Here is an 18,389-nt window from a genome sequence, read left to right as displayed (position 1 = left end):
TCACTTTTCCCATTTTAATGTAAACCTTTACATATATATCACTTACTGCTACTCAACTTCAAAAACAGCAAGGCCTGTAACTACAAATCCTGCAAAATAAACTCACTTTTTCTGGAGTTTCTCTTTCATTGCTAACAGACTACCAAAAAAAAAAAAAACAAAAAAAACAAAAAAAAAAAACATTAACTTCAAGCACCATCTTTCTTTTAGATTTGGTATGGTTTTACCTAATGTGATATGCACTTACACATGTAATGGTAAAAAAGACTTAATATCTTAATAAATCAGAGCTGGTCTAACACTGTTTATAACTGGCACTCAGATTACTGCATATATCCATCCTCAGCTGACAGTCAAAGCCAGTGCTTCTGAAAGCACTACTCTTCAAGGAATATAAATATTTCCATTAGCCTATAATGAGATCAGGGTACCACACTGAAAGCATTAACAACGTATTCATTTCTACACAAACATATCTTAGGCATACATGATTGAAATCACTCTTTGACAGCTACATACATATGAAACACTCTAGCAGATGAGACACTGATTTTTGTAACATACTTTTTTGTTCTTACCATCCCATACACCCACTGCACTCTACAATCACAAAACAGCTTTGGTTGGAAGGGACCTCAATGCCCACTCTGTTCCAATCCTCTGCCATGGGCAGGGCTGCCCCCCACCAGCTCAGGCTGCCCAGAGCCCCAACCAATCCAGCCTTGAACACCTTCAGGGATGGGGCACCTCAGCTTCTCTGGGCAGCTGTGCCATCGCCTCACCACTTTAAGTGAAAAGCGCCCTCTTATCATCTAAACTACATCTGCCCTCTTTTATTTTCAAACCATTCTCTCTTGTTCTATCACTATCAGACCATAATTCTTGATTGGAAAGGAAAAGTTTCTCCTTTACTTAATGAATGATGTAGAGATTTAACTACAGAGCAATGCAGCAGAGACAAGGCACGGAGCAAATGCACTATGCAGGCATCTCCTCTCAAACAGCAACTACAAACTTTGAAGCCAAGAAAATTTCCAGCAAATGTGAATACAAAGCCTCAAGAAGAATAATCTGAAGTGTGCTAGATTTCCTGCAGCAATTAGCACGTTACCGTTAAAATGTTTATAGCAAGAAGGATGAGAACTTTTTTAGACAGCACTCAATAACTGTTGCTTCTATTTGTTTTCTTTGTTTACCGAAGAGAAAGAGGAGATGGTTAAAAAAAAAAAAACAAAAAAAAAAAAACACAAAGACAGAAGCAACAACAAAGTAGCTTATTCCTTTTTGTTAAAGCGTTTTAAGTTTAAATTGAACTATTACCAGCTTTAGCTTCATGACTGTCTTTTTTCCGGAGATGTTTGTACAGATCATCACAGCTCTTTTAGAAGGTAAGGAGATGCACACCTTAATAGCTATGGGGTGCAGTATTTCAGTTTCTATGGGAGCAGGTAATATATTCGCCACCAAAGATATACTGTCACAACATCTTTTTCCTGTTATGTCTAATGTTGCTTACAAATAATGATAACTAAACACCTGAAACAGAAAATAAGTGAGCTGCCTCCCTATAGCAAATATGTTATTCAGCTGGGGAATTTCTACATTTCTTCAGCTATAGCTAACCATTACTTACTCCCTCATGTCACAGAGGTCATGAAGATAGAGATAATTACTTCATGAAAGCCTCTTTAAGAAGGCAGAAGGCATAAATTAACTGAACACCTCTTTAAGATGCTTCTGGTTGGTCCTCTGAAGCAAGGAGAAATATATGGCACCCTGAACAACCCACCTTCACAGCCAGGTCCTCCCAGTCCAAACCTAACTGTGGGGAAATGTCTTTTTTTGCATCTACATCAGAAAAAACAGCTTCAGAAACAAAACCCTGGTGAATGTTCACAAAGTACTATTCTAGTCAGTAGCAAACATTCAAAGAAACTCGTACGTGCCAGCTGTGATTAAAACATCCCAAATACTTTCCCTTTTGAATATGCCGTTACAAATAACAAAGCATGCATAACTACCGTGCTTACAGCCATATAAAGTTACTAAATGCATAAATACGCAGGTTTTAAGGGTATCTACTCTGGGGGTTAATGTAGTTTCGCACCAGATTATTAAAGAACAACTTGATTTTATGTTGGTCTGGGCAGTAGGAAAAGCATCCTTGTAGGGAGGCACGGAGGGAAGAGTGAAAGCTAACACCAAAATAGCTCCTGTTCTCAACACCTTCCTGACACTGCTGAGACAACCTCGTCCCTCCGACGCATGGTGGCAGCCAGCCAGAGGGCTGGTGACTTCATGCACAAGTTTATCTGGGCTCTGGAGTCTGACACAGACAAGGGCACCAACTTCCAACTCTCAACAGTCAGCTTCGATATTCCAAAGTCATCACATGAAGAATGACTACATTAAGAGACTTTTTTTTTTTTTTTTAAATACTTCATGCTTGCTTCCCCATCGTCTGAACAGCTTTAGCTGTAAAACCTGTCCATCAAATATGCATGCTTTTTATAGGAAAAGTTGTCATCAACTGATGCGCAGGTCAAGAACAATGAGAACTCAAATGAGTGCACTGGTAAATACTGTGAAAGTCTTGAAATCACAGGGGAAAAACTGGCATATCCATCTTGTTTCATTCTACTGCTGAAGGCAGTTCTGATGATTAACAAGGCTCTGGGCCAAAATTCAGCCTTTGAGAACAATACAGACAAATATATCTGTGTGTGTGTTTGCAAGGAATGGATATACTGCAATCTATCAGGCAGGGTACCTTTAGTTTCATTTTGAAAGCTACTGAAAATAAAACCCGTGGATGAAACAAAGAATCCACCCAGACAGCATCTCTGTTGCAAGAACAATAGCATATACTCCTCATCTCTCTCTCTTTCCATGAGAGGAACACCAGGATAGTCATTACTCTGATCAAATTAAAGAACACTTTGCAAAATTACCCTTTAAACTAATCACTGTTAGGAGATTTCTCTTCGTGTACCAATGGTCACAAATGCTCTAATTCAATTGCTTGCACAACGCATTCCAATAAAAGCAATATTTCTATTAGCATTACAAAAGGCTACAGGAAAATTACTCGCATGCACAGGCTGGAGATTTCAAACGAAAGAAATATTCCTGCATAAACACACCCTATTTTTCTACTAAATCCACTCTAATGACACGTTTGGTAATCTGACGGCTCTCCCACCAGAGAACACACAGTATTAACGAAAGTAAGATCAAATTAAATAGATGACATGATTAACAGTACTCATTTCATGCACGGCTGTGTTTTACCGGAAAGATAAAGACCTGAAAGTAATTACCACGAAGTAAAACTCCTCCAGCGACCTCTCTGCTGGTGGCTAGCAGTCCTCGAGTACTGATGTTTGGTAACAAAGAGCAATGCCTTTCATCTGCGGGCTCTCATGCTACGAGCTGAGCACCTCCAGCGCTGTGTGCGCGCAGTACCTCTGTATCTATGTCTGTAATGCAGCACGCAGATTACTGGGGAAACCTATCAAACCGGCAGGCAGCAGCCCAGCCTGCCAATAAGAGCCAGGCACATGCAGGATCCGGCACATGCTCGCTGCAGCTCCCACCCTGTCACCGCTGCTTAGCGGCTGCTCAGCTAATTATAGCTGCCTGCCGGAGCACCCAGCCATAGGCACGTCACACCTCCCGGCCAAAGGATCGGTACCTGGGGCTGAGAGCGGCCTGGGTGCGGAGAGGAAAAAAGCCCCTGTTTTGCTGCTTCGGCTCCAGGAAAATGATCTGCCTCTGAGGAGTGGGAGACTAAGGCTCAAGGATGTATTTAGGAGAGTGCTTGCAGAGCTGACCACTTGTCGGCTGCTGGATCCATGAGTGAGACAACAAAACCTAGCAGTTTACTTTGTCAGTCATCCTTGTTTCAGATGTACACATTAGCAGCGCAATCACTGCAGTCCTCTGACAGATTTACTTACAGTAGTTCACAACTCACAACGCAGACCTCTGAGGCACTCAGTGCACGTGTTCAGCACACAGCAGCTCCCACAGACGTCGACAGAACCACCTTTATCCTGCACACCTTCACTTGTGCAGACACTCAGCTAACCTGAGAGCTTCTGTAAGCACTGGCACATCACATTCTAAGCTTTCACAAGGTGGTGGTGGAAATGCCAAGGACATTTTTGCTGTTAGGCAAAACAACTGGACTCATTTGGAAAATACTTCCCATGAGCAAACGCTCCTTAGAAGTATGGGGAGCTTACTTTCATTTTATAAATATCTCTGTAAGGTCTGAGTGCACAAAACTAAGGGACACTGTGATCTAAGAGACCATGGTATACTAGAAAGATGCTGAGAACTCCTACAGAGTATCATCTAAATAATAATGAAAAAAACCAAGCACTGGAATTTATTATTCCTGAACACTTATATGTCAATGAATCTTCTCTCCAATTAGCACAAAACAGAATTTTGAAGCCTCCTATTGCCATACTGTTCACATATTCATTTATTCCACAGCAGCCATATGGATTCCAAAAGTGACTGGCAAGATGGAAATACAGAGCCTGTTTTTCAGAAGTGCCAGGTAGCTGGCTAGATGCCCCTCATGAGATAAAGCAGTTTGTTCAGGACTGACACTGCCTCAGTGTCATCATAGTACAGAATTAGGTATATGTAACTTTACAACACATTGTTAAGATGCTCCACAATGTTACACATACCCATAAACATAGTTTCTGTGCTCATGCTAGCATTTCTTCCACTTCTTTCCTCTTATCACCAGCACCATACAGCATCACGCACTGTCTAAATACATGATATTATAGGTTGTTCATAAACATTTATCTATCATATTTACTTCAGTACTAAAATTATGTTTGCTACTACATAAAATGTTACCAATGGAATAAGGCTTCCATGTACTAACAGCGCAAGGCCACATTTATTGATAATATGCAAATAGCTTACTTAATCTGTCAGTGGAAATTGCTCATAAAAAGTCACTCTGCTAGAAGCAGACTTCATTTCTGTAAGAAAAACATTCTCAAAGCAGTATATGGGATAGAAATAAAAATGAAATGCAGGAAGAGTGACATTTTGCTCCTTGAGTCAACTTCCAGTTGGCATTAAGTTTTGTACTGCAATCAACTATGGGGGTTATTTTATTAAGTCTTACTTTCAGATTACGTTATCTAAAGAGCTCATCAATTTTTACAAACCACTTCTTTAAAACTCTAGAATATTCCAAGTTTCTCAGCAGCGTGACTTGAATCTAGAAAGCTATGTATTTCATAAATGAGAGTGGGGATGCTTACACACAGGTTAAAAACTTAACAGAAAGATCTGAAAAAAGCAAATCCTGGTGAAGAAGATTCTCATTTCTTTGATGATCAGACTCATGAATACTTTTTACCAACATTTTGCTGAAGGTAGTGACATGAATAAAGCTGATAATCTTGACCCAAGAGCTCTAATCCAGCTGTTGGGGATACTCATGTTTGGTAAGCAGAGACAGACACCAAGACTAAGTCATTCTTCTAAGGTAATCCACATTCACAAATCTCCAAGACACCAATGACAGGTGACAAAGAGATCAAGAAAACAGAAGTAAGTGTCAGCTGCTACAGGATTCCCAGTTTTGAAAATCTCAGGCTGCTAAGCCTAGAGGTCCCCCTCTTGGGATTTGCCCAACAGCTGCAAGCCCTCTAAGCTCCCTTCATCATGCATCCATCCTCCTGCCTCCTTCTCATGAGCTGCTGGCTCCAGAGGAAAGCACAACCCACGTTCTTCTCTAAGGTAACCCACGTTTGGCTGGAGGTGGGGTCTACCAACATGACATAGTTGCCAACAACCTCCATTACAATGATTCCTGTTTGACAATTGCAAAACTGGCATTTCAAGAGATACCATTTTTTTTTTCCCTCTGCAAAATAATCAACACTCATTAAACAACTGTAGTTAGCTTAATGAGTCAGTTCTAACAGCCTCAGTTTCTGTATCGGTTCTGACAACACTCCTGATCTTTAGATAGCCTGAAGGGAAAGGAAGCTGTGGAGAATAGCACCCTGGGTCTGACATTTGGAGCTGGTAGCAGCTTGCAAGGCAATCTGCTAAAATCCCAGCTGGGCACAAGGCAGGGCTTTGCCAGCCTCCTCTCGGCCCGTAATGACTGCACACAATCGTCTGGATCAGGCACAGGACCTGGGAAAGGATATGGCTGCATCTACACATGCCAGGAACAGAGGCTGGGAAAGGTTTCCTGAGGATAGAGGAGCTTCTCAGCCTGTGCACATCTCTGCTGGAAGTGAACAAGTTGTGAAAGGTAGGCGAGTTGGCCAATACTCCGCAGACTTTCATAGAAAGCATAAGCCTGTCCCTGGCACAGGGGATCCATCTGGGCTGAACTTCGAGTTCCTGTTCCTCCACATGAAAGCAGAAGGGCTTTATGACGTTTTTAGAAGTGAAAAGTAAGTTAGGCTTTTCTTCTAGCCATGATCTTGACAGAATTGTTTCAACCAACATTTTCCACAACCATATGGTTCGAGGCAGATGTCCATCACAGAGGGGAGGAAAAACCTATGGGTACGACGACTTCATGTGAAACTGAAAACAAATCCTACTCTGAAAATTGCCTAGCTATCATATTAATAAGTTTTACACTTCATTTAAGCACATCTAAATGAGTTAACAGACAGATGGTTATTTGAGGAACAGATAACTTTTTCCTATGTTACTTTTATAAGTACTTACATATCCTATGGTTTTAATTAAAAAATATTTAAAACCAGTAGACTCCTGATGTGTCTTACAACTAAGCAGGTTTCACACTGGCTAGCAGTTAATGTTTGACTTAAAGAAACATCAAATATTGTTTGGAAACTGTTACAGCTTTTACTTAAATAGGTTTTGCAAAATACAGAAAACATATGGGAAGAAAGTGAGTTGAATAAAAGGGTTGTTGAAGCAGCATGCTGCTTTTCTAAAGGCAATAGCACATATATTTCCAAGCTGTAGTCCTAAAAGGTTAAACTGAACCAATTACTCTAATGAATATTTTACTTGGCTCAACGCATTCATTTGACTTTCAGAAGAAAGCAAGATAAACTATCCCATGGTTTCGTATACATAACAGGAAAAGAAAAAAACAACTTGAGATTTATGTATGTATGGTACTTTCTACATTTACACAGATTAAATACGAAGGGGCAATTTTTCATAATTTTTTCTATATTCCAATTTTACTTCCCCCAAAGATTTATCTAGTGCTATTTTCATTTCCTTGTGAAAACTGCCTTTGACTTCACAGCAGTTATTTGGTGTGCTCTCTGCCTGCCCAGCAAGTGCTTGGTGAAGTCTTGGAAGTCTGTAAATTGGTGGTAAATGTAACACAAGCCCATCATTCATGGAGAGAAATAAAACACACTCGTTAGTGTTTGCCAAGCAAACCTTCTCAGGAAGTCACAAATGCCAGGCTTCAAGATTGGCACTACGCATAATAAAAATTTAAAAAAACAAAACATATCCATTTTATGGAGCATGGGCATTTCTCAAAGTGATGCTAGTTTGAGTCTGCTAAGAAAGCAGTTACCTGTACATATGTGCATCTATGTCCGTATATGTATGAATGCTACTGATTACATTTCAAAAAAAAAGTAACATTCAACTGTAGGACTCATTTAAAATATGCTAATTACACCCAGATACTGCTCCTCCTGGTACTTAACAGGCAGAGAAGTCCCAATAATAAAGCCAGAGAATCTCCGGCAGGACACCACTAAGACTGATCTATGCCCAAACTTTATTTTCGTTATCAAATAGCATTCGTATTTTATTTTCTTTCCCTCCATTTTAAGAAAATCAAACAAGAAATCCCCACATCCATCGTCATCGCTTGCTTTTGCAGTCATACACACTGGCAGACTCTTTACTGAAAAGCCAAGTGATCAAAATTAAGACATCAATCTGCCACTACCACCTCTGAGAACCAGGGGAGGAGCAGCCAAGCTGCCAGTAAGGCACGTTTCATCCCACCCACGATGGATCCTTCCAGTAAACACAGTGAAGAAGGATCTGAAGCCTGCTGGAGATTTACTTCTCTGAGTACTTATACTTTGCCCACAAAACCAGATATGGCACAGATGTTAGTATTATTCTGGTTGCATCCTTAAGATCAGAGCCATCTCAAATTTAAAGGACAGGTTATGTTAAAGACTTCATATCACCTCAAAATACATTTTCTGTCACACATACCATTCTGACAGCTCCATCCCAATATCAAAACTTCCACTTCTACCCACATTCCTTTCACTCTTCCTTCACTGTAATGTTTTCTTCTCCCTCCATATCCTATTTCAGCAACAATAGCAAACTACACAAATATTCTTAACATCCCTGTATTTCCACCCCCTCTTCTCTGACCCCAACAATAGTTACTGAACCAGCAGCTCAGTCTGAAATACAACACATTTGTGAGTACACACTAACAAGACGATCATGTGTGCCTCCCTGACACCACTTCATGACTTCTGGGTAGTCAACTAAATGTCCATGAGGATGATGAACCACTGAAAAGGACCACACTGCTCAACAGTAACACGGTAAGCAAGAAAATAGCCCTAAACAGTGGATTCAGGTTCTGGGCTATGTACAGTATATGCATGACTTACATAAACCAATGATTGTGACCCAGTGATCAAGACCTCAGTGAGTCAAAGCTGGTAAAAACGTATTAGCGAAAGCAGAGGTTGCTTCTTTTAACAGTCAAGTGAGGAAGATACATTTGCATACCATAACAAGCAGGTTTAAAAATAAATAAACAAATTTGAATGACAGAAGATTCTCAAGCCATAACATGAGGTATAAGGATAGCAAAAGTCAACTGCTCACAAGGACATGGGAAGTTAAATATACATCGGAACAGGCCACAAGAGGGCTTCGTAAGTGGAGATACATTTTTTGTACTTGATGTAGTGGAAAATAGGGATCCCAAGAGCATCACTAAAGTCAGAAAGCTGACAGACAAGCACAGACCTGTTCCTGAATTTTCCTCAGTGGAAGAGCAGAAGCAAAAGAACAACAACAAAAAAAACACAAACAAAAAACAACCTACAGCATGGCAAGTACACTTCCAGTACCTTCACATCATTAATCTTCATCACTACTGCTGGCACTTTCTTCTCCTTTTCTACTTACTGTCTTTTTCCCCGATGACCACCTTACTGCAATCTGTGATAAAACCTTATGCTGCTCATATCTAACCAAGACATCTATATTGGCACAGGACTTTAAATGCAAGCCTTCCATTAGAGGACAGGCGTAATTTTTCAAAAATGCTGTGCTGCAAACAGTGCAACAGCTGAAGAACGAGATGCAGCACTCCTTCCTTTGAAGGAAAAACTGCCAGACTTGCTCACTTCTGTAATTAAGAATGTTGCTTCCAATTCTGGTTAGAAAGTGCAGCTCTGTGGCTTTCTTTGATCTTCTCTGATGACAATGAAGACCTAGTAGGCTCTCTAAAGCCCTTTTCATTAAATTTGTTTTATTCTTCAAAGAATGTTTTCCACTCTCTCACATCTCTTTACATGAGAAGGTGTTTATGTCAAGCTGCAAGACACAATTAGAAAGCAAGTCAAGGTGCAAATGTCAGAACATGAAGTGGTTCTTTGCAGATGCTAACACATGCAGGCACTCACTTGAAAACCGCCCAGAAATGGCAAAGCTTGGAGACTTTAAGTCTCCAGCCCACACCCATAATCCTGAGCTTCAGAGCAACTTTCAGATCTCATTACTGTACACAAGGGCTAAAGACACTCAGAACAATTAATCCCAGAAGAAAACTTGCTTTGTATTGCAATGACTTCGGTTATCATCTCAAAGGTAACGAGGTTGAAGAGAGATTATTAAACTTCAAGACTTTTTACTTAAATGTAAAATAAATTTAGATTTGAATCTTAGAAATATTGGTAATTTCATGACCAGAAATTGTATTCACATACAGCCAGCAACTATGACTTGCTGTACCAGAACCCAGTCTCACAATCTTCTTACAATAAACCAAAAGCATTTTGTTGGCATGGATGAAATGCTTCTCCAGAAAGAGAGGCTTAATTATTTAATGGAGCAAGCCAAAAGCCCTTGTATGAATAACTCTTCAGGACTTATTTCCTAACAAGAGTGTACTTACACCTCGGGCAGCTTGTAGACCTGGCAGCTGACATTTGTGGGCCAGATAAGATACCAGACCCTGCATCCAGGACAGCTTGTGGCTTTTAGCCAATGCTCTAATATAAAATGAGCAATGACTTTACATAGCCAGGGTCATGTAAAATTAGTGTAAATGCATACAGATTAGTTCCTAACCCTAAAGTCTAGAGACTCACACCCATTGTTTTCTCCTCTCCCTGACCATTTGAACCGACACTCCCCATCCTTCAGTGTTTCTCCTAAAACAAGAGGGAAGTGATTCCCCTACTACAACTAACAGGGGAGCTAGGGAGTGCTCTTAAAGTGATGGCAAATGCACATCTGCCACGTCTCAAGGGCAAAACGCTTACTGGCCATCCTTCTCCAATTCTTTCTGGCCAGAACAGCAGGCCTTTTCTTCACCTTCCTCTCCTAGGCCTGGGGAAAAAAAAACTGTCACTCAGTTTCCTTGCAATATATACATCAATATGGAACAAAATGACCAGCTGTAATACTACTGCTGTCAATAACTAGGACTTCTTCAGGTGACCATCCTGAGACTCATCCTGACCTGGGGAATCTCAGCTAGATGGCTCCTTTGATCTCTCTATTTCAGCTGCAAAACCCCACTGCTTCCATGATAGGTTTCTAAAATGTGGGCACATGACCTTCAGTTTTACATTTAACAAAGTAAGAACAGCACAACAAAAACACCATGCCAGCAGATAATCCTTGTGCCACTGGCACTGTAATTTAGCAGTGATGACTCCACATTGTTTTAATGGGCATTGAATTTCTGTCAACATAAGACCAGGAATAATGCAGTCTAATACAGGTCTGAACCTAATTTTCATGAAACAAGTATGTCACATCTTTTCCACTACTATACATTGTGAAGGATTACATTGTTTTAGCTTGATGGTTTTTTCCTGCATCCTCAAGCGGATGATATCTCAGTGTTGAATTTAAAGGTCCCAAACATGCCAGAGATGGAGAGAAAAGTCAATAATTCTATAATAATAAGAAATACTGGTGATAGGTGGATGGTTGGACTGGATGATCTTGGAAGTCTTTTCCACCTTCAGTGATTTTATGTTATTAATAACTTTTTTTTTTTTTTTACATAATCCCTGTAGAAGTATGGTACAAAGCCATCAGAAAGTTAGGCAAGAAGGCAAGCAGTAAAAATTAAGTGAAGTGAGAACCAGAGTTTTCAGTCATTCTCAAATATGCATCTCTTGCTACAGCAGTCTTCTGCTATATATAAACAAGAAAGTCTCTCCTTGCTCTCCAAACATCCCTTTTAATCAGGGTCTAAGAAAGAAACTGCTTCAAAGCTAATCAGCAAATTAAACAGACATTGATATTTTCAAAGCAAATTCCAGCTGTCTGTAGTCAAAACATAAGCAACATAACCACAGTAAAAGGGCTGCCAGAGAAGGGAAACATTAGGAAATTTCAAAGTTGCATAAGTGTTTAACATTTACTTCAGTGTACATGATATTCATACTTTATAACAGGAACTGATGCATGACAAAAAGAAACCCATAATTTGTACACTCAGCTGCATTGCCACATGCAGTCCCCCACATATCCCATACACTAGCATAAATACTCATGGTTGGAAGAACCAAAGGGAAGCAAATGTAAATAAGTCTCAAAGGACTGAGTTTTCACACTGATCAGCTCAGCACATGTTATAGTGCAAAATCTTAACCATTTGTCTCCTTTAAAGTATTCAAGTTTCTCAGTACTTACACCATACTATTTATATAATTCGTTTTTAATGAAGCAGATACAGAATTGAAATAGCTCTGAAATATTGATGCTGAGAAAAATTTAGACAGCTCACTTCTCTTTGGGTAGTTAGAACAGAGTCATCTCCTGAGGTAAATTAGTGAATTACTTCAGCAAATAGTAGTTTCTACTACTGCTTTGTATCTCATAAATAGATATGAATATGTATCTCATATACAATGTGATGAAACAAGCACATTAGACCTATGAATAAAAAGTATTTTTGAATCTACTTCACAATTTAGAGTAAAAAACCACCTGGATTCAGATACCTCTCTTCTCATTCAGACTGTGTGATTTAAATTAACTTTTACAGATCTGAGCATGCATGAAGGGGAGGCCTTAAGATTATCTTTCACCTTTAGCAGGAATGAGATTTTTTTGGCTCTGTATACACACTTCAATTCCTAAAGATCAGAGACATCTTCAAGTCTTCCCAATGATATCATATGCTAGAGTATCTCTTGTCAAATAAATAAAACACAAGAGCAAAAGTATCAAAACCTGCTAAGCGGGGATACCCAAGATGAGCTGTGTTTAAAAAAAGAAAAAAAAAAAAGCCTAAGATCTGTAGAAACTGCTGGTGGTGAAAGAGATGCATGGATGCACTTGAGAAGTCTGTTGTGTCTGAAAAGCCCACAACAACAAAACAAAAGGAAAATGATAAAAGCATACACCTAGAAGGGGGCAACTAAATCCACACCTAAGAAGTATCAGGAGACAGAGCCACAGAAAACAAAGCATGCCTTCTAGCTGGCAGTGCCTCTTCACTCACCTCATCAGCTTGTAAAGCCTGCTGGAAGCAGATCTGCAGAACTTGTGAGGAAAAACAAAATACATTATTTGCATGTTTGCTATTACAGCTCTCAGGAGAACTTACCCATAACTACTTTACCAACACAATTATCCATACAAGATCCCTCCCAGATGCAGCACAAGCACCAGCTCGTATTTACTAACTGTACTTCTAGCACTGTAGATGTATTTTATTTATTTATTTTGCTTTCTCTTCCTTACACAGATAAACAATTTTAATTTGCATAGTCTTCAGGGCAGCCAGATGGAAAATTAGTATTGATTTCTTGTCTGAGCCAGCCAGCACTTCCATCTAGTAAGTTAAAAAGGCAATCACCCCAGCCCATGGTTAAGCACTGTTGTCTGTAGCTCACAACATCTCCACAGCAAAGGAAAAAAGCAGTTTCAAAATTTCTGATCTCTACTTTACAGACTAAAGCCATGTTATTAAATTAACTGGTTCCCATCTTCTCTGTGAGCTTCACTTATGTCACTGTGCATTTCTTAAGGCTCACAGAGCGCAATTCAAACATGGGACCATCATCTCATGCCTCAGCAATAACCTACTAGCAAAACAAAGGCACTGCTGGAGCTGGTCCGTATCAGGGACGCTGCTAACAGGACACAGGCCTTGGCAGAGGGAAGATACCTCTCTCTAATAGAGATATACATCCAACTTAAAAAGTGTTACCTGATAGTAGACGAAGTATTTTGCGTTAGAAGGTATTGTGAAAGAAGCTTGAAGACCTATTCTCTACATCCCTTGACTATCAGCAGAAACAGAAAGAGCCTTTGAAGAGTCTGCAGAGGCTATACTCAAGAGAACACTTAGGAATGCTTCCCAGGTTGTTTGGGGTTTTTGTTTTTCTAAACATTAACGAAACTCACTGTAGCTTTCAACTGAGAAAATGAAGATAGAAACAAGGATAAGAAGCTAGAACAAAGCTAAATATAGGTATAGTTACCTGATGCTTTAGATAACTGGTGAGTCATTCGATTACTTGCACTGGAATTAAAGCATTTGAAAATTAAAGGGTGCACAATCTATCTATGAATGGAAGACAACATCATATGCACATCCAGCCCTCACCTTACAGACAATAATGCTTCCCAAGATTACCCATATTTTATGTTACAAGATGAATTCATTTTGTTCTTTATACACAGTTCTTTAACACAGGGAGTACCATCAAAACATTAAGCTAAAGAGATGTGAAGCAATCATCATTCAGGACACTCCATAAACACTTTTTTCTGCTTCCCTTAACAGTGAAATTTAAAAGCTGGCCAATGACTAAAATAGGTGAGTAAGAGCACTAACTTGGCAAGAATCATAAGCAATCATTCAAGAAAAATGTGATCTAACACTTGTAATTTTAAACTATCTCACAATCTGTCTTACAAAATAAAGAAAAAATTTTATTTGGATGAGTCAATATATTCATTACAGGATGCCTATCACAGCAAAAGCTCAAGTGAATGAGCACTGCAGAAGAACGTGTAATAGAAGTGCTATCAAGATGTAACTGAAAGAGTCACAAAGTAAGCGTGGTGTATATACATTTATTCAAAACTATCTATTTTTACTAATATAGCACACAAAGAGGAAAAAGGTAACTCATATATTAGAAAGCTCTGCAGAGGACAAAATCCTACCGGAATACTCCACATGTAACAAAACTTCATCTAGAACTGATGCAAATATATGGTAGCTATCAGAATAATTAAGTTTCAATGCCAAGCACTTCTGGGTAGAGATAACTTAAATCACACTGATGTGACTGAATAGTTTTTGGCTGAGGTCACATACCTAAGGCTTGCTGTCTGCTTAAACAGCTCACCACAGAGCACTTCTTATCACATAGTGTTTGTGTGACACATGAGGAAATACTTTCACTCCTTTGAAAGCTTACAGCACCTAATCTAATTTAGAAAGTGTAGCTGCAGCAGGCAACAGCATTAAGAGCCTTTTTTTATTATTATTTTTAAATACTATTAAACAGATCTATATATAAATGTGCCTCTTCCATGGAAATACTTAATAGATCAGAAAATAATTTTCAAGATGTTGGCATATACAAACTAGGGAAGGCTGATTTAGGCATTAGATTGTGAATTTATTTAGCATAAGCATTCATGCTTTCTAAATCCATTAGGAACCCTGTTATTAAGGAGTTTATTAACTGCTGTGATAACAAGCTCTTTTAACTCAGGGACGATGGTGTAAAATAAAGTCAACTACCAATGAGTTCAATGAAAAAAAAAAAAAGTTCTATTCTTTGCATACCTCAGAATTCACACAAATCAGAGAGCCCAGCAAATATCTTGGGAAAATAATCAGAAAAAATAATCAGAGATTCTTTTCATTCAATGCTCTGAGCAACTCAAAAATTTCCACATAAACAAACTGAGATGAAGCAAATTATTTCAACAGTCCTGAGTGGAAATATTTCATTTTATCTTGCAACAGGTAATTCTGGATGACTTACCATGATTAACACCATGACATCAGCACCCGTATGGAAGGATAAAGCCTATCTCAAAAAGGCTGCTTGGTGGAACAATACTACTTTTAGCAAACTGAGCAACTGCCTTAGAAGTTCAGGCTCACATGACACATAAGGGGAATTTTCTTCCATCATGAGGAGCTCTTCAGGCTAGAGAGCAAAGAACCACAGCTCTCCGAATGGCTCAACAGCCCATGTTGCTACAGGTCAATACTAACCAAGGCTAAGTGTAAAATCCATGGCAGGCATTTAATGCTTCAGATTAGCAGTCACTTGATTAACGTGACCTACTGGCCCCATTGTTACTTTATTATTTATTTTTATGTCATGTCCTTTGTGCAACTGAATCCTTGTTCACAATTTTAAGTTGGTCCTCCTTTCAAAAATTTCACAGAGTTCAGAATTTGATTTTCTTTATGGCTCTTTTAGAGAAGTAATAAAATTATATACCTAGTAGTTTAATAGTGTATTTTTGCAATTAGTGTAGCTGACAAGTTCAGCATCTTTGAAAATGTATCCACTAAGGAAACAGCAGGAATTTCTTGTTTGTTCATTTACTAGGGAAAGTTGTAGAAAATCACTGCCTTTCCTGGAACAATAAATTTTACAACACTAAAGCTGAGGAGGGGAAATAACAATAAAAAAGTAGTTATAGTTCATCCTGAGTCATTTCCCCATACTGACACTGACTAGCAGATGGGTGTCTATCCGACTACTGATTTTATCTTAGTTCTTATGAAGAGTTCAATTCATGAAAACCAATCAAGAAGAGGCAACCCACACACCTCAGAGGACTAGTGAAGGGTGGGACATGACTTTTCTTTTTCTCTCTACTTTCTATCTCCTTCCCTAACTAGGTCAGGGCTCTAACATGACCAGGTAGAAAAGGCTAAAAGCACAAACTGATTCTCCTAGCACCACCAGACACCTTAAGGTTTGAAGGCCACGTACAGCGCAGGCAAAACACTGCTAGAAAATGAAGGCTTTTTCTTTTTGCACTCTGTGATCTTCACATCCCAACTTCTCTGAGAAAACAAGAAGCACTGAATACAGGAACTCCAGCAGGAACCTAACCAAAGCCCAAAAATATCTTAAAGAAACAGGAAATAATGGATTGATGTTATGCAATATGAATGGACTTAAGCTGTACAGAGTTCCCTGATTATAACTTAACAGCACTTCTTGCAGTTTTAGAACTCTGATGATATAACAGCTACGTAGCCATTCTATGTCTTCCTACTATTTGCTGATCTTTCTCAGTATGCCCCATCCCTGGAGGTGTTCAAGGCCAGGCTGGATGGGACCCTGGTCAGCCTGGTCTAGTATTAGATATGGAGGTCGGTGGCCCTGCCTGTGGCAGGGGGTTTGGATCCTTAGTGATCCTTGAGTTCCATGCCAATCCAAACCACTCTATGATTCTATGATCACAGTGAGCTTTACACTCTTATCATTGTAAGTCTCAGGCCATCTTAGAATTGATCCGTATCATCACAACATCTATGGGTCTGAAATCCTCCAAGGGTAAACAGGCAGACAATAAAGAAACAAAGAGCTGAACAAGATCACTCTAGCTGTAACAGAAAGATTAATCTCATAACATTCCTCCCTTCTTTCTGCTTTTTGTGACCTTCTATGTCTTTGTATGCTGGCCCACATACTGCCAGAAAGGTCAGCCAATTTTTCTCATTCTTTACCTATCAGGAACATCCAGTCGGGCTCTGATTCCTCAAGTTCCTCTCTCACATGCCCTCTATAGCCTTATTGCCCTTCCTTCTGCAATACTAACCACGCAGCAGAGCCTCAGCACAACTCAGTATATCCTCTCTCTTTCAAATGCTCAACTTCTACATTCTGCCCTTCTCTAGTTTTGTCTCCCCATCACTCCCTGCAATGCTTTCTCCTGAGCATGCTCTGGCATCCCTCCTTCCTTCCCATGACACCACTGACTCATGCTGCCCTCTACTCACTCCCCTTCTGCCCCTGCCTGTTTCTTCTCTACCAATGCTCCCCTTGCCCTGAGGCACCAACTGACTGACATGCCCCAGACTGCCACTCACTCAAATGCCTTTATTCCAAGGCAGCTTTCAAACATGGCTCAGCAATCTTAAACTCAGAACAAAGATAAAAAAGAATACATCAAAAACTGCAACGATGAACTACAACATACACTTGCAAAAAATGCATTGGTCATGACTTGCTCATAGTCTTTCCTTAGCACTAATTTTTGTGGGTAATGGCAGTGCAGTATGTTTACCTCTATACTAGTAAAACATTTCATAGGATACCACATGGGAAATTATCACTTCAGATAGAAATGATGCCAACAAAAGTAGCAGAAAGAGCAACAGAAATTCACAAACACAACCAAAAATATTGCTGGATAGGAGAGGTCGAGAAATTATTTTGAAGTCTTACATCAAAAGATAAGAGGCCTTGCTGTAAGTTAGGAGAGTGCACTGATGAGACTTTGTTGGCACCAAGCTCCAAGAAATCAAGAAGGTGGAGGAGAACTGAAGTGTCACACCAAAAGAACCAGGTGAATTTGTGAGTTACAGAGGCAGAATGGAAGCAATCGCAGCAGCATGAAGTGCAATGTCAGGCACTTACTTTCACAATAGTCATCAAAAACTCTGCTAAAAATGGTATTCACCAGCTGGAAACATGAAAGGATAAAAAGCACGCACATGTCAGTCTCAGATGACTGTAAAACTGCAGTTACGATACCATCTGTCATGGAGGTCTTGGGCAAAGGCTATTCCAGGAGAAAAAGAATATAAGCCATCAACTTTTGTTAAGCTGGAGATATGCAACCTTTTTTCCTCCCTTCTTCTCAGAAATAGAGTTAAAAGAACAGCAAGACACTTGAACTGGGAACAGCTGAAAATAGAAATCATCAAAAATTTTAAGCCAACTACTCCAATATTACCCATGGAGATACTTGAGCAGAGAACCAATATGACAGCTTGCACCTTTCAGAGGTGCACACTGAATGAATATCGACAAGGAAAATGTGGTTTATTCACCAGCAGCTCCCCTTTCAATCATTAGAGATATAACCATTCAAAACACAGACTCAAGCAAACAACCATCCATTCTGAGGAACAAGATTCTTTCTGCTCATAG

General features: G+C 39.5%; 1 protein-coding gene across 7 annotated transcripts in view; it reads right to left on the bottom strand.

Moving 5' to 3' along the window:
• Nucleotides 1–18,389, bottom strand: part of FAM110B (family with sequence similarity 110 member B) — a 102,097-nt gene that overhangs the window by 49,795 nt on the left and 33,913 nt on the right. Inside the window, exon 1 of one of the 7 annotated variants that reach the window (XM_042870260.1) lies at nucleotides 12,740–12,763. The exons of 3 other annotated variants lie outside the window; for them this stretch is intronic. The gene's annotated coding sequence lies outside the window, so the exon portion shown is untranslated. Of the gene's footprint in view, nucleotides 1–3,306; nucleotides 3,503–10,538; nucleotides 10,563–12,739; nucleotides 12,764–18,389 lie in introns of those variants that run through there. 3 more of the 7 variants (XM_042870259.1, XM_042870258.1, XM_042870257.1) reach the window with 3 other exon arrangements.

This window comes from Lagopus leucura, unplaced genomic scaffold (assembly GCF_019238085.1).
Source record: "Lagopus leucura isolate 7727_CA_CO unplaced genomic scaffold, USGS_WTPT01 Super-Scaffold_100002, whole genome shotgun sequence".
NCBI classification, from domain to species: domain Eukaryota; kingdom Metazoa; phylum Chordata; class Aves; order Galliformes; family Phasianidae; genus Lagopus; species Lagopus leucura.
Note: the sequence above shows the minus strand (reverse complement) of the source record. Positions and strands in the feature narration are given on the sequence as shown.